Raw genomic sequence first — 20,823 nt, forward strand, 5'->3', positions numbered from 1 at the left:
ATTATAAAGGAATTCCCAATACTATTCTAACATGTCCAAAGGTCAGTTGTCAATCTCCTCTCTGGTCCAGCTGGTGAATCTGGGAATCTTGAGGCAATGTTACAACTGCCTCATGTACACAGACAACCCTCTCCTCCTCCCAACAAATTCCAACACATGTGAGAGATGCAACCATATAGCCAAACTGGAGGCTAAGCTCTCTCAACTCAGTACTGGCAAAACCTGTCAGGAGGAGAAGGAAATCACACTCACAACAATTCCAGTCTCACATAGACCTACCACGACAGCAAACCAAACACATAAACACACAAAAACATACTCGGAGGCTCTAAATAAAAATCTGCCTAAGCATCAGAGACCTCCAAAGCAGACACCCAAGCAACTGCTACCCCAAAACAAAACACGTGCAACACATAGCTCACAAAGCCAGTGTGCTAAACAGTCACAGCCCTTAAGGCTAAAAAACACACCTGATACACTTGTAATAGGTGACTCTATCGTCAGGCACACTGACGTCCCGCTCACCAGGCTGAACAAGGAGAAGGTCACAGTGAGCTGCCTGTCGGGTGCTAGGATCCGCCACATAACACAAGCACTCAGGTCACTCCAAGGCAAGTACAAATATGACTCCGTCATTGTCCATGCTGGTGTGAATGACCTGAGACGTACCTCCCTGGACTACATGAAAAGAGACATAGAGGAGCTCTCTGAGCATGTGGCCCAGGCCGGTATGACCCTGACCTTGAGTAGCATCTTACCCTCACCAACAATGATGCCACAATATGAAGACAAGATGATCAATTTCAACAATTGGCTTAAGTATTGGTGTCATTTAAAGGGGATCCAATGCCTGTCAGCCTGGGATGACATGCTCGACAAGCCGCGATGCTTCGCTAGGGATGGCTTACACCTGTCACCCCTGGGCTTTCGGATATTGGCAAAGGCTCTTGCTACCCCCATAGTGCCTTTTTTAGGCAAGGCTCAAAAGACAAATCCACCTCCATAGGTATCACAAGGGATAAGAAACTAAGAGTAATGCTACTCAACGCCAGAAGTCTAAACCTCAAGATGCATGCACTCGAAACTCTCCTTAGCATGGAGAACATCGATATCTGTGCAGTAACAGAAACATGGTTCAAGGCTCCCGAGAGCACCCCAGTACTGCCAGGTTATACCTCATACCATGCTTTTCGGCCCCAAAACTTGGACCGAACCAGAAAAGGAGGGGGAGTATCAATATTCATCAAAGATACCCACACCTCCAGGTTGGTGGAACAGCATGAAGCATCAGAGACTATCCATGTGCAACTAACAGTGGGTAAAACTGCCTTCCAGTTTATAGCCTGCTACAGACCACCCTCCCAAACCCAGGAGCCCCACGCGGCCTTCCTGAGAACACTGGAAAATATGAAGGTCTCTCCAAACACCATTATATTGGGCGACTTCAACTGCCCAAACATAGACTGGGAGCATTACTCTAGCTCCAACACCCTAGCTCAAAGGTTCCTAGAATTTATAAACTCAAACGCTATGGAACAACTTGTTACCACTCCCACAAGAGGGGAAAACATACTGGACCTGACCATCACCAACATGGGGACTCTATGCTCCAGACCAGAAGTGTATCCCTCACTGGTAAGATCAGACCATAAACTAATCTCACTGGATATTCACATTCCGACCCCACCCCCTGCCCAGAAAACCACAGTGAAAAACTTCTCTAAAGAAAATTTCACACTCCTCAAAACCGAGGTGGAATCCTTCAAAGCCCCTGGGCCTGTGGAAAATACGGCCTAGACCACAGAATCCTTTATAAATGCATTCTATGAACACCTTCAGGAATGCATGGATCATGCAATCCCAAATAAAACCAAGACCCAATCCTCCAAAGGCAGACGTCCTGTCTGGTGGACCCCAGCCATAAACAAACTATACAATAGAAGGAGGAAGCTACTACATGATAGAGCAAAATCCCAAAAAGGGAAGGCATCTCTGATCAGTGTTAGCAAAAAACTATGGGCACTCATAAAATCATCTAAGTCCAGCTTCGAGAGAAAAATTGCACAGGACGCTAAGGATAATCACAAGGCTTTCTTTAGTTATGTTAGGAACCTGGGTGGGAATTCCCAGATATGCTCAGAATTGGTCCAAAATGACAAAAAATACACCAAACCCACAGACATTGCTAACATCCTAGCTGACAGGTTCAGTGCAAACTTCCCCCACCAAAAGGGCAAATATCTATCCCAGCAGAGTGCTGCCCCCTGACATCTCAGATGCTCAGGTAAGAGCCGCCCTCTCCAAAGCAAAAAACACAGCATCAGTGGGACCAGACGGTGTCCCGAGCTGCGTCCTACATGAACTCCAAGAAGAGTTAAACCCAAACATAAAACTTCTGTTCAATCTCAGCCTTACCACAGGATATGTACCCAAAGAGTGGCGTACAGCAACAGTGGTCCCTCTCCACAAAGGTGGTGCCTCAATGGATCCTGGAAACTATCGCCCCATAAGCCTGACTAGCTTGGTCTGCAAAGCTATGGAAAGGATCATCATGGACCTCATAAATAAAGATATTGGGGACCTACAGACACTGGATCCTACCCAGTTCAGCTTTGTTAAGGGCAGATCCTGCCTCTTAAACCTGGTCGATTTCTTTGAAACAGTTACCAAGGCCATTGACGAGGGGAAGGTGGTCCACACAGCCTACCTGGACCACGCAAAAGCCTTCGATACAATACCCCACTCGGGCATTATAGATAAGCTCACCAGCTTAAATATAAACCCCTATGTCACTAGATGGGTTGCAAACTGGCTCAAGGACAGGTTAGAATTGCTGGAGCCATGTCAGACTCCAAACCAGTTACAAGTGGCATCCCACAAGGCTCAGTCCTGGGACCTCTCATGTTCGGTATATATTTCTCAGAGGTACAGGCCAACACGGAAGGACTGTGGCTGACCAAGTTCGCAGATGACTGCAAACTGGGCGCTATAATCGACTCTCCAGCTGATACAAGCATCCTCCAAAAGGGCCTCATAGAAACAGACAACTGGTGCCAGAGCCATGGCCTCAAGCTAAACGCCAAGAAGTGTATAGTCATCCCTTTGGCAAAACAAAGTGCCCACAAATTACCACATAGGTGGCAATCCATTAAGTACAGAAGAAGTAATTAGGGACCTGGGGACCCAAGTTGATAGCAATCTCTCATTTGAAAACCACGTGGCCAAAGTGGTTAGAAAAACATTTTATATAGCCCACCGAATCATGAAGGGATTCACATCTAGATCAGGGGAGGTCATCGTGCCTCTTTACTCATCCCTCATCAGGCCCATAATTGATTACAATGCCCCTTTTGGGATGTACCTTACCAGACACCTGCAGCAACTGGAAAGACCCCAAAAGTACCTTACCCAGAGGATCAAAGGGCTCAAACAGATGCCATATGCTGCCCAGTTAAAGAAACTCCAGCTCTACTCAGTGGCATACCACCTGCTCAGAGGCGATCTGTGCCTGACGTATAAAGCCATGTCCAACCCGGAATTAATGGACATGCTGCACCTCAGAAAATCCAAATCCCATCGAGCTACGCACTCGAGAGACTTGAACCTCAGCACTGAAATAAATAGGACATGCTGGAGGGACAGATTCATAACCCAGAGGCTCCCTTCACTCTGGAATAAAATCCCAGTCCAGGTTAGGCAGAGTCCCTCATTGACTCTCTTCAAGAGGAATCTTGATGAGTGGATGGGAGATAGTAGGTTTACCTTGGGTATCACTTCTGTGTCACTGTTAAACAGAGGCACAGTATACTAACCTCGAAAAAGGGCATAGCAAAATTAATTTAAAATGGGTGGCGAAAGCCAAACACACTCTGGCTAGGCTTATAAATGCCCTAGGGCAGATAGCCTAGTATGAACCTATGAACCTATGAACCTATGAAATATGACAGGATAAAAAGACTTAACTATTTGTCCCTTCAAGAAAACCATCAATATAATCTAAAGCCTTTCTGGGCCTCTATAAAGAACTTATTCAACCCAGGACAAAATATACAATCTGATCCACTCACAATCAAACTAGCAATCTAGCTAAATAATTCAGTTAACACTTCATACAATCGGTAACTTCCTTAATTAAAGACTACATTAACATTTCTCCTTGAATTCTTCCCCAGAGAAAAAACTCCATAAACTTGCTTACCATTCAACCTGTTTCAACCAGCATCATAAAAAGAAAAAAAGAAAACTTTTACTAAACTAAAACCCACCACTTTAACATCAGAAAACCTTCCCTTAAATTACCCCAAAACACAAGTGGATGCGCTACCCTGTCTCATCTCATTTCTGGTTAACAGGTCCATTCTGGAAAACTACATGCCATCTCCCTGGAAGAAATTATGCATTGTACCTTACACAAAGATGGAAAATCTGAGAACATATATAACTACAGACCAATCACAATCTTATCAGATTTGTCCAAAGTGGTAGAAAAATGTATCCACTATCAACTTCAGAGACATCTGAAAATGTACTTTTTTTCTCCTTGTCAACATGACTTCCACCCACATCACAGCACAAGCACTACCTTGTTAAACTTTGTCAATAACATTTTCCACAGAGGCAAGGGTAAACTCATCGCATCACTGTTCTTAGATCTTTCCAAGGTTTTCCATATTGTTTCTCACCAAAACTTACTACATAAACGTTTCACATAGAGACTCAGTTGACCACTCCTACAGTAGTTTCATTGTTATGTATTGAGTAGAGAACACTCAGTAAAATAGAAATATGCCTTTTCTCTCTCTTCCCACCCATATCCATAGGTGTCCCACAAGGATCTGCATTTGGCCATCTTCTATTTAATGTATTCATTAATGACCTCCACACCTAAGCTACCATCATCCAATATGTAGGTGATTCCATTCTCATCTGTTCAGGCAATAACTCAAGTGATCTCCAACAATAAAACCAAGAGACCTTCTCAGCAGTACTAAAACATCTTGAAAATTCAAAGAGCAAACTAATACTAGTCACTGCTAAACACCTTTCACATCAGAAAGCCTTGCTTACCATAACCTCAGCCACAATGTCGTTGTGTCTTTCGGCTTTTCCTGGTTAGGGGTTGCCACAGTGGAACTCCGGTCCGCTAATGATTGGCAGTAGATTTTTACATGCCAAGTTGCCAGCTCTGACGCACAACCTTCAATGAAGGTACGCCCATTTACGCATGTTTCCACAGAGAAGACGCTCTAGCTGAGAATCGAACAGGACATCTTACTGTGAGGCGACAATGCTACCGCAGCACCACCACTGCAGTTAACCTCAGCCACAATACAACCAATGAAAAAGTTACTCTCACCAACCCACTTGGTGTTGTTATTGATGACCAACTGAAGTTTGATTACCATAATCAAGAAGCAAAAAAAAGTAAATAAACAATGCAGTTTGTACAATGCTGAACATTACTTCTCTGACACAAGAGAAAAACATTTATCACCACTATCTGTTCCCCTCTCCTCTCTGTCCCTCTCAATTTAACTATTGCCTTTTATTGCCTTCAACCAGCTATGATATTCACTTGTATATCACATATCTATGTATTGCATTTTGTCATTCATTCTGTATATATCTTGTAACTGTTGTGTTTTCCCTCGGCTGAGACTAAAATGGGTCCAGTGGGATCAGTGCTCTAACCTGGTTAAGAAATTCAAAATAAAATAAAATAAAATAAAATAAAAATAAATTCTAATTAAGTTCCAAGTCATCCAACAGAACAAAACAGAGCAGTGTTACAACAAGGTAGCTAAATGTATAGCCTTATGTAATCCATTTCTGTCAGTCCCTAAAACTATTCAGTCGTAGCTGGTCTGGTCTGATAGCTCTCATCACCTCTCCGTTTTTCAATTAGTTACTGCTTACAATCTTTTCTATATACCAAACAACTGCCCAGTTAAAACGCAGCTTTTACACAGCCAAATCTTCCTTATGCTCACTTGCTAAGCTCGTTTCAACAAAAACAAGTAAAATAGCTTTGCAATCAACTCTTTCTACTCTCCATATGTTGCTAAGCTTTAGAATTCCATTCCTGAAACTGTAAGATGTATCCAAAACCTGAAAACCTTGCATATCAGACTCCTGGTCATGTTCTCATTCAAATTCAGATTAATCTGAGATCACCTATACAGGGGCCTTCAAATTATCATACAGAAATCCTGTAATACTTTTATTTATCATCGGCCTAGTTGTTTTCACCTCTATCCAACCCTCTACCTTTTCTAAACTTGTAACCCCCTGCCCTTCCTTGTCCTCTGTCTATTTTACTACTTTTATCACATCCCAGGAGCATCTCTTATTCTGTAACTTTCCACACCTACTTTTACCTTTACACTGCTATCTTGACACCTTATTACTTTTATAATTTTCCTAACTTCTGTTTTGCCTTTTACCAAACTATTCTTTTTTATCTCATTCCTTTGTTCTCTTCCCAACATTCACATTCTCAGTAAGGCTGTTACTCTCCTGTTTCCCTTATGCATCTATCCTCAAAGATCTACCACTCAGTAAATATAATCCATATTTAACAGGCCAGTTTTGTATTAGCTTTCTCGTTGTACGTGTACTCAGGTCCTTGTACATCATTTCACTACTTACTTCACAGAACAACTCTTATTTCGTAACTCCTCACACCTGCATTTATAATCTTCCTATCTTTTGTTTTGCTTTTACCAACCTATTCTTTTTTTTATCTAATTCCTTTGTTCCCTTCCCAAGATTCACATTCTTAGTAAAGCGATTAATCTCCCTTTTCCCTTATGCATCTATCCTCACTGATCTACCCCTGAATAAATATAATCCATGTTTAACAGGTAAGATTTGTATTGTGATTTCCCATTTACTTACATCATTAGCTCCTAGAAGAAAAATGTTGAAATGTATTCTTAAACATTATGTTTTGAATTCACCCAATATGTATTTTTCCTATATTATTATATTCTGATCTACATTTACTTTTCCTTCACATGGAGCTACTTTGTATTTTTATTGTAAATAAATCAGAGCTTTTCTCCCAAGCCTTCACTGAAAGGGGGCAATTTCTGCCCAGTGGGACTTTCCTGGTAAACAAAAACAAAATAAAATAAAATAAAACAATGGGATAGTGTCAGACACAATTAAATTAGGGCAGGGTACCAGACAGGGCTGCCCACTATCTCTCTTATTGTTTGTCTTGGCAGCATTAGTGGTGGATTAACATATGTTAGACAAATTTTACCTGTTTTGTATAGGGGTTGGTGGTCACCATTTGGCCTTGAATACATCATTTGGGGACAACTTTGTGGTGTAACTTAAGAATCTGACCCAACAGGTGAAGGCAGTGCTAGAAGCATTAAATAAACTATTGAAAGTTATTGGATTTGATGACATTAAGAGAAGGAAGGTGTTGCGATACATAAAGCAAGAGCAGTTCATTATAATGTTTTTACAAGAAAGCCACCTAAAGAAAAGATGAGGTAAACCGTTATAAGAAGATAATGTGGAAAAGGTTATTATGAAGCAGTGGATGGAAGGAGAAATGGGACGAATCTCCTTAGTATAATCGGGTCAATGGATAGATATAGATAGAACAATTGTAGATAAAAATGGGAAATATGTACTGGTGAGAGGGTGCTGTGAGTGGAGGAGAGTTACTCTAGGAAAAATGTACAAGCCACCAAAAATACAGCAAGAGGAATTGGAAGCAGTAGTAATGGACATTATGACATTTCAGCAAAGAATGCTACTGCTGGATGGACACTGGAACCTGATATCACATGGGAGGCTATGTGGTTTAAGAAAGCCAGTAAAATGCTGAGTTGGAAAAGTTTGGGGGAGGGGAGGGCAGGAAATTCACTTTTAACTAATGGAGATGCCATAGCTGATCTAGATTAGACAGGTTTTATGTTTCACGGGAATAAAAATACCTGGTAAAGCTATTGTGTACACATCCATGGTTGATCTCCGATCACTCCCATAGGGAATGTAATTTACAGCTGCAGGATATGAAACAAATAAATCGGCATTGGAAGGCAGAGGCCAAGTGGTGGAGGTATTGTAGAAGAAGGGGAAGTTTAAGGAATTGAAAACATATTTGCAGATAATGGAGAAGCAGGATTTGGAGGAATAAAGGGGGTGGCAGAAACATAATTTAGAAAGAAAGATGGTGCTACAGCAGCAATGTGATAGAATGGATGAAGCTCAAGAAAGAGAGTTAAAAGGCTTAAGGAAAAGAAGGAATAAATATCTGCAAGATGAGCTAATAAGAGTACAAACAGACACCAAATTAAGATTCTGTGCTCAGGGATTCAAAGATGGCTGCCATTCTGTAAACACTGCTGACCTGCAGCTCCTCAATAAACCTGAGAAAAATCTGTAACCTGAGTCGATACCAAGAGGTTTGAACATCAAATTAAAGTCAAAAAAGATGCATCTACACTTAATTAGTCTATAACCAGGAAAAAAAGTGGAAAAAAAGTCTTTATCTATCAGGATTCCAAGTGATTAGCTAGCTCTGAAGAGAGAAATAAACAAAGGACTGTCTGCATTCTTCATTTTACCTGTCAGCTTGGGAAAAGGAAAATGTCACAAGAAGGAAAAAGCATGGAAACAACTACTACCAAAACAAAGCTGTCGGAATTACAGTCACCAGTAAAGGATGGGAGTGCGAAAAGACAAAGTATTACTAGACAGCAGGAACAACAGAAACCAGAGACTAGATCTAAAACTGATCAGCCACTGAACATGGATGATATCAAACATGCTTTATTGCCTATACAAGAAGCGTTAATGGAACTGACTACTCAAATACAAACTTTTGGAGTTTCATGTAATCAGTTGCTGCAGAGAATGGACAAAACAGAGGCTAGAATTTCAGAAACCGAGGACAAAATAGACTTGCTGGGGAAGAAAACAAAGGTACATGATGTGGAGTTACAAGCCATGCAAAGCAAACTTATTGATTTAGAAGCGAGGTCTAGGAGAAATAATATTATTATTAGAGGGATCCCTGAAAATATTCAGTATGCAGAGCTAATACCAACTATAACACAAATACTTGAAGTTTTGTTAAATGATGCTGATGGAGTGAAACAAATTGTTATCGAAAGGGCACACAGAGCACTGAGAGAGGTACAAGCTTCTAATATGCCTAGACCTGTATATGCTAAGATATTGAACTTTCAAGATGTTAGCAAAATACTTTTTACTGCAAAAAAGAATGGTGGCTTTGTTATGTGGAAAAATAATAAAATATCTCTGGCTCAGGATTTACCACTGCAAGTAAGGCAAGCTAGGCAGTCTTTATCTGCATACTGTAAATTTCTGATTGACAAGCAAATTAAATTCCAGATGAAATATCCTAATGTGCTTACATTTATGGTGGATGGGATTAAAAACTCTGTTTCTACTAAAAACGAGGCAAAGGGAGTGTTTCTGAAGGTTTTTAAAGTTTTACCTGCGTCAGAGGGCTGAAAGAAACTTCCGTTGAGACTGGCATGCTCCTGAGGTCAGATCCAGTATCTACTATACTTCGAGGCTTAGGTAATCCTTTGTTCCCTGCTTAAGTCGTTTAGGCCTCTGTAAAAGCAATAAAACTGTTTGTTTGCGATAATCCGAGAGTCTGCTGGCCGTTTTCCGAACTTTTATGACCTCTACGAACTTTTAGTGGTAAACAGGAAATCTCTTGAATGCAGCTGAGAGTGTGGATTTTGATGTAACACTTCCTGGGGTCAAAGCTGTCCCAGTATTACTGATGGTTTCCTGGTTTGAGAAGCTGAAAAGAACTGACATAATGTGTTAATGTTTTTTTTTAACAAGTAAATAACATTAGAATATGTACCTGAAGCATATAATAACATCTGTTTTTCCTGTTTCTTTTTCCTTATGCTTATAGTTTTGAACCAAATTATATTTTTACAATATCTGCAGTGGGTGCAAGGTATAGCACTATATATATGAATATAAATAGGTAAATAGTGGCTATTGGATGGTGTTAATCAGACAATTAATGTCAGTATAGTTAGGAACTAAAGCATGCAATTGCAAAACTTTGACAATTGGTAGTTGCAGGCACTGTGTATGGTACAGAATTATAATGTGGGATGCATTTATTTTTTCTGTCTGTTTTTTTTTTTTTCTCTCTTTTTCTCTCTCAATAAAAGTGGTATATAAATAATGATTGTAACAAAAGAGGTATTTGGGGTAGGTATAAGTAGCTAGTTAATATATTAAATTTTTTTTCTTTTCTTTAAATGGTAATACTACCTTACAATAGAGATTTGCTTAATTAATAGTTGGAACATAAGCTGTAGAGCAATAGCAGTGTTTGTTAGGGAATGTTTAGTTTAGACTTTGTAGTAGCTAAGTTAGAATATATAGGTTGTAAGTTTAGGAAATGTTTTAAGTTTTATTACATGAAGCTTTTAAATATGTTTGTGTTTTTAACCTTGTTCATGTTTTTTCACATACCATACCTATATAAGTCCTGGTCCAGGGGTAAAGTGGGTAGGCACTGGCTGGGGACGGGATGTAGGAAATGCTTCCAGATTATGTTTAGTATGCAGTTAATACATATCCATTGGATAATTTCCCTTTTATACTATTATTGGATAATTAGACCTGTCAATGTGGGAATTAGACTCATGGAACGTTAAAGGGCTCCAGAACTTGAAGAAGAGGAAGCTGTTATTACACATATTGCTACAGGACAAAGCACTGCTTGCATTTTTACAAGAAACACACTTGTTAAATGATCAGTGGGATGATATTAGGAAAAAGAACTGGATTAGAGTGGTAGTGGCATTAGAAGGTAAGGCAAACAGTGCTGGAGTAGCTATAATTATTAAAACTCAATACAAAGACAAGATTTTAGACTCTAAAGTGGATCAAAATGGGCGATGGTGTTATGTTATTTTATTGGATAATGCGTTTGATAAACCTCTTTTACCTTTGAATATATATGCACCATGTAATGACCAACAAAGTTTCATAACATCATTATATCCAATCTTAATACAGTATGATGGTTATTATTTTATTGTGGGTGGGGATTGGAATACCTATCAAAATCCAAAGTTGGATAGGTCTTGTCCACAAAGAGCATTTAATAAGCAGGCCGGGATAGCATTAAATGACTTCAAGGAAGATTTTCAATTATATGACCCCTTTTGTTATGCACATATTATTAATAATGCAATTAAGTATACCTTCTATTCACCATGCCACAAAATGTGGTCTAGGATAGATTTTTTCTTGATATCCAAAGCATTAATTAATTTGGAACCAGTAGTGGTTATACAAACTCGATATCTATCGGATCACTCAAAAATTTCGTTAAGGTTTTCTAAAGATTTAAAAGATACAAGAATGCATAGAGGTTACAATTGGTCACTTAATCCAAATCTGTTAAATAAAAATGATATAATAGATGGAATTGTAAAATATCTGAAAGGTTTAACGGATAGGATGAAGCTTCAGGAACATACTCCTGATATTGAATGGGCAGCAGCTAAATCTCAAATTAGAGGATTTCTTTTGCAAAAAGCCTCATATTATAAGAAAAGGCAAAACATTGATATTCAAAAATTAGAAACAAAAGTGAAGCTACTCGAGAAAGAACTGATTCAGAATTTTAATGCTCAAACAGAGAAGGAAATGTTGAAATGTGAAAGGGATCTCTTCTTGCTGCATAATAGTAGAGTAACACTTCAGGAGCATAGGTGTTTAGTGAAATATGCTAATAATGTTCAAATACCATCAAAAGCATTGGCAAGGATTATAAATCAATCGAAAACAACTGTACATATTTCGGAAATACAATGTAATGATACAGTGTATTCTAAAACTGAGGATATTATTGATATTTTCGAAAAAATCTATACCAAGGTTTATGAGGGTCAAATTGATAGGTCTATACATAAACAGAATAAAAGATTCTTGCAAAAAATTAATTTTCCAAAATTAGAGGAGAGTCTGCAAGGTGATCTGATTAAACCTATATCTTCAGAGGAAATAGTATATGTAATTCAACATATGAAAGTACATAAGTCACCAGGTCCTGATGGTTTGACAGCTGAATTTTATAAAGAGTTTGCTGATAGTTTTGGTAAAATATTGTCTCATGTATTTAACTATATAATCAGAAATAAAATTAGTGACCCCCACCTTAATGCGTCAAAAACAATCTTTATACATAAAGCTAATTCAGACCCCCAAAGCCCGGATAATTACAGGCCAATAGCATTAATAAATGTGGATATGAAAATTCTAACTACCATTATAGCATGTAGATTAAAAAAGATTATGATCCATTTAATTTCTAAGGAACAGATTGGATTCATTGCAACTAGACAAACTAGTGATAACACACTTACATTACATAATATGATGATGTATGCTAAACAAAACAACTCTAATATTTATGCCCTTATAATCGATGCTCAGAAAGCATTTGATAGAGTGGATATAAACTTTTTGTTTGATGTGTTGCCTTATTTCAATATGCCACAGGAATTTATTCAGATACTACAAATATTATATAGTAATCCGTATACTACGTTATATATTAATAGGAGTTATTCTAAAAGAATACAGATTAAAAATGGTACACGGCAAGGTTGCCCTTTGTCCCCCTTATTGTTTAACCTTTATTTAGAACCTCTATTTTTATATATTAAGCAAAATTTGTATCATAATGCACCAATACTTTATAGGACTAAATTAGTAATGTCGGCATTTGCTGATGATCTTATTATTTATTGTACAACCCCAATTTCTGATAGTGAAAAGATATTAAATGTTATAAATGAATTTTCAGAAGTCTCTAATTATAAAATTAATTTGGAGAAAACTAGTATTTTCCCGTTAAGAACCCCTAAACCTTTTTCATTAATGCCCCTGGTGGGGAAGATAAGATGTAAAGAAAATATCAAATACTTGGGTATTAGCTTCTCTACGGATAATAAGGACTTTTATAGTAATAATATTAAACGAGTATGGGAACTAATAGTAGCTGATTGTGGCAAATGGAGGAATTTAAGATTACCGGTATTGGCAAAAATATCAATAGTGAAAATGAATATATTACCACAAATGTTGTATATCTTTAGGTCTGCTCAGTATCAATTACAAAGACAGTTTTTAAACAAATTCATAAAGATCTAGCTAAATTTATCTGGGAGCCAAAGAAAACTAGAATATCGTATGAGAAATTAATGACCCCGAAGAGTAGAGGAGGACTCGAGTTACCGAATTTTGAAGTATACTATTTAATTGTGAACGCCAATAGGTGTTTAAGAATTGCTAATTACAAGGTAATTAGTACAAAGTGGATACCAAATTGGGTGGTCTTGAATTACAAGCATATCCTAGATCGGAACATAAATCCTAAAGCTTTACCCTTTTTGAATAAAAGTAGTTTGATAAAGTATGGGATTATGGACCACTTAAAAATATATGTGCCATCTTTGCAAAATTTATTCCAATCAGTAGACTTGTTGCAATATATGATGGTTTTTCAGCCTTTCCATAGGAATCCCAATTTTAAACTAAATAATCAGTTGATTGATCTTAGTAAATTCCCATTAATAGTTAATTTGACTCTGATTGATGTCTTTAATAAATTTCATTTATCGGCTTTGCAAGTTAGGCAGGAATTGAATCTTCCTAAGAGTTATATGGTTGTCATGAGACAAATCAGAGAACTTGCTCTGAGTCATTTTGAAAACTTTAAACCGGTAGTTGGAATTGTGGATAAATGCTCTGAATTGTGGCAGGCTCTCCAACAGGAGGTCAAATTTATAGCAACAACAAATAAATTAATTAAAGATTTAAAATTCCAGGATAAAATTTTGTTGTCAGGGTATTGGGTAAACAAAATGACAGTAGCAGATAATCAGGTATTAAAAGCAATTGATTTAACAATAAAATCGGTCTCTTTTCAAAAGTTGATGTATAGTTGATGATTTGGAATAATGCTTATTATACTCGTCTTAGGTTACATAAATTTAATCCTAGGAATTCTCCAACTTGTCCATATTGCACAAATCAAACGGATCTTCTTCATATGTTCTGGAGCTGCAAGTGTATATATAAACTTTGGAATTCTCTTAGAACACAACTACAAAAGATGGGTTATCAAAGTTCAATGTTATCATGGGAATTTATGATTCTACATGTTCCTCCAAGAGAGCTCTCTAGGTCACAAACTATAATATGTATGAATATTTTTTTGCTGATGAAGTTATATATAGCTACAAACTGGTTAGAACCAGACAAGACATCATGGGATAATTTCAAGCTTGTGGCTATAAAGCATATATTAACACATAAATTACTCCTGAAGCAAAGTAACAAAAATATTAATAACCCGAAAATATGGGAAAAGGTTTTTAACATTATATTAGCATAATACTGTTATTAGGAATATATTAAAGTTTGGATGTATATGTGGAGGAAACAATGTTTTGAAAACATGTATGATATGTATGGACGCAAAGTACTTCTACAAATGTTTTGGCTTTGTTTTTCTTCCCTGGTGTCTTCTTTTTTGGAATAATGACAATTTTTATATGGAAGCATTTCATGTAGATATTGTATATAGTTTTGATAGTAATAGTAGTGAATTATGTGTGTGATTTTATTGTATTTTGAAAATATATATCAATAAAAATTTATTATGGAAAAAAAAAAAAAAAAAAAGATTATGTGCTAATACCCCAAAACTGCAAAAAAAACTTAGCAGTAAAATTGAGACAGCAGAACGTAGAGACAAATTATGCAACTCAGGTACAATAGAACTGGGTAGTTGTTAAAAGTACTGGCAAAGGTAGGAAAAATATTTCAAAAAGTTTATACAGAATTGTACTCACAACAAGACCAGAGAGAAGTGAAAGCAGGATATGGAGGACTTTATGGAGAAGATGGAAGTTTGTAAATTCACAGAAGATGAACAGGCACAGCAAGTTCACTTGATAACAGCTCAGTAAATAGAGGAAAATATTAAAAAACAAACTATGGATAAAACTCCAGGGAGATATAGAACACCCATGGAGAAACTATTCCAATATGGGATAAGCTATTTTACCAGATACTGGAAACTAAAGAACTACCAGTTTCATAGAGGGAAGTGGTCATTTTAGTCTTACAAAAAGAAAGGAAGGGTCTATCCCATCCAGGAGTGTATAGACCAATAACAAGTATTGAATCGTGATTATAAAGTGTTTGCAGGGATATTAGTGAACAGAATGGCCCAGACGATCCCAAAGATCATACAAATAGTTTAATGTGATTTTATTAAGGGAGGTACACATTTAACAATACCATATTAGTAAATATGATACACAAAGATACAAAGGAGATTCAGAACCCTTTGATCATGCTTAGTTTAGATACTAAAAAGGCATTTGACAGAGTCCATTGGCTGTACCTCTGGGATCGGGGGTCCAGGGAAGTAAATATTGTGGGAAGAAATATCCAGGGAATTGTTATAGGTAGGCTTGTATAGGCCCTAGGGGCGATAGCCTAGTACCAACCTATGAACCTATGAACCTATGTACTATAATGAATGAACTTCCTGGTGGTATGACAAAGCTATTTCAGAGTATCTATGGTAGAATCAGGGCAAAAGTACATGTGAATGGGAGACTCAACTCACAGGTGTTAATTCAAAGGGGCACCCGACAGGGGTGCCCACTGTCACTGATGGTGTTTACACTTCATTTACACCCTTTGCCAAACAAAATTAGGCAATCGGACATTAAGGAGTATTCTGTATGGGGAGGGGGGTTGGGAGATGCACTATAAAGTGGCAATGTTTGCTGATGATGTCATGATATTTTTGATGAAGCCAAAAATAAATATACCATGGCTATTTAAAATGCTAAGGCAATTTACAGAGTTGGCAGGCTATAAAATAAAGGAAACAAAGGCAATTGTAGTAAATTGTGCTTCTACTCAGCAATTGGTTCAAGATTACCCTGCACTCTGGGAACACTATACCATGAAATGCTTAGGGGGTCTGGATAGCAAATAATATACAAGACTCTCTGGAGGAAACATGGAATGAGATGAAAAGTAAAATAAGAAGTATGATGAAGATTAGGGAGTTGTTAAAAAGCATATATATCTATATCTATATCTATATCTATATGTATGTCTATATATATATATATATATATATATATATATATATATATATATATATATATAGATGTATTAATAGATATATATGTGTGTGTGTGTGTGTGTGTGTGCGTGTGTGTGTGTGTATAAATATATATATATATATATATATATATATATATATATATATATATATATATATATATATATACGGGATCCATCAATATGTTCGAAGTTTCACTACTTCGAATCACAATTCACTGAGTCCACTTGTTCAAAGTAGTGAAACTTCAAACATTGACTTTGGCATTCACACTAGTGTGGAATGGGAATATTCCCTTTTTCCCGCTGTAGTGCGATCTCAGAGTTGGTATATTTAAGTAGGGGGTATGGGGGGTGCAGGGGTGCTTGCCCCCCTGCAAAAATATGTTTTAGTGTTTTGTTTTTTTTGGGTAGCCCGGGGAACTAGACTTCAGCAAAAGTGCACTTTCGTTTAAGTGGACTTTTGCTGAAGTGTAGGGTCTACTGCTCTATTTCAAAGAAGTGTATTTTCGATGTAGAGCAGTAGATCCATATATATATTTATATATATATATATATATATATATATATATACACACCACAGTGTCCAAGCAATAGATATGTTAGTTCTATATTTTGAGTAGGTTTTCCTGTGGAGGAATGGAAGATGCTACAACTGGAGGTATCTAAGTATATTTAAGGGAGTGGCCTACACATAGCACACACTGGAAAAAAGAAGTTATATACTTACTATAATGTTCCATCTGTGTTGTCCATTTTCATTCTTCTTCAACAGATGGGTTCGGATCCAGTACTTGGATCCGACTCAACTGTTAGACTAGCTTGTGACTAACAACAAATTCTCAAGCTCTTTTCCTACCCATAATGCACTTTTCCTAATGCCCTCAGATCCTATTTACAGCTTGACAGAGAGGGAAACTATAAAAGAATTGCCATAACTGGAGTTCAACGCAAGGGACATATGGATTGCTATGAGTCTCATTCCTCCAGAAGTCATTTGTGAGAAATGGAGGGGGATGGAGCGTTCGGAGTTGAGTAAGAATGAAAATGGACAGCACAGATGGAATGTTATGGTAAGTGTATAATTTCTTTATCTGATGTTGTCATTTTTCATTTAATCCTCATTGGATGGGGCAGAGTCCCCAGCTACAATACCTAAACTCCTGGGTGGAGTCTAAGGAAGAATATTCCTGAGTATAGTTGAGCCAAAGACCGGTCTTCCCCTTGAGACCAGATCTAGTTTGTAATGAGTGATAAAGGTATGAGGATTTGACCAAGTTGTAGCCGCACGTATATCATCAGTGGATGCTCTAGACTGGAATACATTGGAAGTAGCCATAGATCTGGCTGAATCAGCTTTTATTGGTTTTGGTAAGGGGAGATTCAGTTTGCTGTAGACAAATGATATGCAATCCGTCAACCATCTGGCTAGAGTTACCATTGCAATTTATTTGTCCAACTTGTTAAGTGTAAAGGAAACAGACAGCTGGTCTGTCTTTCTAATTCCTTTTGTCATGTGCAGGTAAAAATGTAATTGCCTATGAACATCCAGTAAGTGCAGCATATATTCTCCTTTATTTGTAAGGTTTGGGAAGAATACTGGCAGGTTAATGGTCTGATTAATGTTGAATTCTGACACTACCTTAGGTAGGAATGATGCATTGCTACATAAGGTGACCCTATCCTTGTGGAAAATCAAGCATGGGGGCTTAGAAGATAATGCTTGAAGTTCTGAAATTCTTCTAGCAGATGTGATTTAAACTAAAAAGACAGTTTTCCAGGTCAAAAATGTTAAATCACATTGTGAGGGTTCAGAGGGGGAAATGTGTTAAGGCTTGCAGTACCAAATTTAAATCTCATGGAGGTATAAGATCTTTGTAAGGAGGTCTAAGTAGGAAACTGCCTTTCAAAAACACTTTGGACAGTTGAGAAAAAGTGAGAGAGGAATTCTGAAACCCCATATGAAAGTTAGAGATGGCTGCGAGTTGAACTTTAATAGTTAATGAACTAGCACACTCATTAAATAAACTCACAAAAAATTCAAGAACAGAATGAATCAGGGCTGAGAAGGGGTCTATCTGATTCTGCTCTGCCCAATAAACAAATATTCTCCATTTACTTCTGTAAAGTTTTCTTTTAGAGGGTTTGTAGGAAGATAACAGTACAGAACGGGCAGGCGAAGAAAGCATTGTTTGCCTGGCTATTAATGAAATTGGAGAAACCATGCAGACAGTTTGAGATTTGAGATGCCCGGGTGAACCATGCCTGTTGGGTGAAACAGAAGGTCTGGAGATGGATCCATTATCTAAGGGGGTATTGAAGATGAGGCCAAAGGAAGGGGAACCAAATCTGTTGAGGCCAGTAAGGTGCAATGAGGATAACTTTGCTCTTCACCCTAGCTGCTTTCTGAAGGAATTTGGGAATTAAAGGAGTCAGGAGAATAAGTGTACAGAAGACGGGGGGGGCAATCGTGGAGTAGAATATCCCTCAATGACTGTCCCAGTGGGGGCATTAGGGCAAAGAAGCTGCTGTGCTTGTTGTTTAGGGGAGATGCAAAAAGATCGTAACAAGGCTGGCCCCACTAATGGAAAATCATGTCCATCACTTTCTTGTTGAGAGACAACTTGTGAGGTAATAAGATGTACCTGCTCAGTTTGTCTAATATCACGTTGGACTTCCCTGGAATATGAGTTGCAGTCAGAAAGTGATTGGAAGAAATTACCCATTACCACACTCTCAAGGCTTCTTGACACAGGGGGTAAGATGTGATCCCCCCTTGTTTGTTGAGGTACCAAACTACTGACACATTATCCATTTGGATTGCAATGGTTCTGAGTGGGAGCAAGGTCTGGAATCCTTGCAATGCCAAAAGCACTACTCTTATTTCCAGAATATTGATATGCAAGTTGGCCTCTTCAGGGGACCAAGTGCTTTGGACTGTCTTCCCCAGAAAATACCCCCCACCCCACCCAATCTGGGAAGTGTCCATGGTCACTATGACCTTGGGCTGAGGAGAAATGAAAGGACAGCCTTGCAACAGTTATTATGACTGCATTCACCAGGAAAGATACTTTTTGCATACCTAAGTTATTCTTATCATTGTCGACAAGGGTTGAGAGAGAACTGACCATTGTGTTTGTAGTATTCATTGCAGAATTCTGATATGATATCTTGCTAAAGGAACTAAGATTATTGTCACTGACATTGATCCTAGGGCTTGCAGAATTAACCGGGCTGATTGTCTGGTACTGCAAATAATTTTCTTGACCTGATTTCTTATTGTTTATTCTCTTGAAAAGGGAAGAGAAGCTACCATGGATAGTGTGTTGAACATTGCCCTATGAATGACAATGTGTGAGTTGGTTGCAATTATGACTTGTTGTAATTGATGGTTTCACCAAGATTTGAACAAGTCTGCAACACTTGGTATTGTGCTTGTACCAGTTGATGCCTGGTTGGAGCTGTAATGAGCTAGTCGTCTAAGTATGGAAACACAGGGAATCCCTGCAGTCTCAAGTGAGCTGCTACTACTGCCATACAACTTGGTGAACACCCTGGGGGCTGTGGGGAGGCCAAAGGGCAGTGCTCTGAACTGGAAATGACTGGCTCCCTGCCTAAAGCGTAAGTACCTTCTAAATCATCTGTTCATTTTTGTATGATAGTACACATCCTGAATGTCTATCAAGCACATCCAGTCATCCTTGCTCAGAAAGGGCAGAATGGACTGAACCGTGACCATCCAGAACTTGGTGTCAACTGATTTGTTCAACACACTGAGATCTAAAATCGGTCTCCAGTCCCCATGTATTCTTTGGCACTAAAAAGAGTCTTGAATAAGTTCCAGATTCGACTTGGTCTGGTGGGACCTCTTGGATGACTTTTTTCCTAGCAGCTTTTGGATTTCAAGTGCTGCTGCTTCCCTCTGATTGGATGGAACATCTGGCATTTTCCTTGATAATGAAAGTGATAGGTAAAAGGGAATAATATAACCTTTGGAAATTATTCTCTACACCCAAGTGTCTTTTGTTATGTTTTGCCAGGCTTCCTGGTGCAGAGATAAGTGACCCCTAACTGCCTCCAGAGGAAGACAACTGGGCCAGCAATGAAAGAGTCTGTCAGAAAATGTATCTCTAGACCCTTGGTTTTGTAGGCCTCCTCTGCCATGGGGTCTCTTCTGCCATTATTGCTTCCCCCTCTGCCAATGAGAGAAGTACTTCCACATGTGTCCTGGAAAGGACCCTGACACTTTCTGAACTATGTCTTTCAATCTCCCTGTTGATTCATGGAAAAGGTTCATTGAGGGGTAAAAAAATATATGCCCACTGCAGATAAGGTCTTTCCATCTTTATCACACCTTTGCTGTGGGGCCAAACAAAGAAGACCTGTCAAAGGGAGCATTGATGAAAGATGACTTGAAGGGCTCTGTAAAATCACACAGGTGCATTCCAGGCATGCCTCCTGATGGAAATACCTGAACCTGCGGCCCTAGAGGTGCCTTCTCCAGCATGCAGGATGAGCCTCATGGACAAATTTGCAATAGATTGAAGGGTAGCCAGCTGTGAGGCCACTTGAGCCTCTCCAGTAATGGTCTCTGAAAGGGAGTCTGAAAGTGCCTTAATCAAGTCCTTTGCA

The sequence above is a fragment of the Protopterus annectens genome, chromosome 13.part0, assembly GCF_019279795.1.
Source record: "Protopterus annectens isolate FY-2018-M chromosome 13.part0, PAN1.0, whole genome shotgun sequence".
Taxonomy (NCBI): domain Eukaryota; kingdom Metazoa; phylum Chordata; order Ceratodontiformes; family Protopteridae; genus Protopterus; species Protopterus annectens.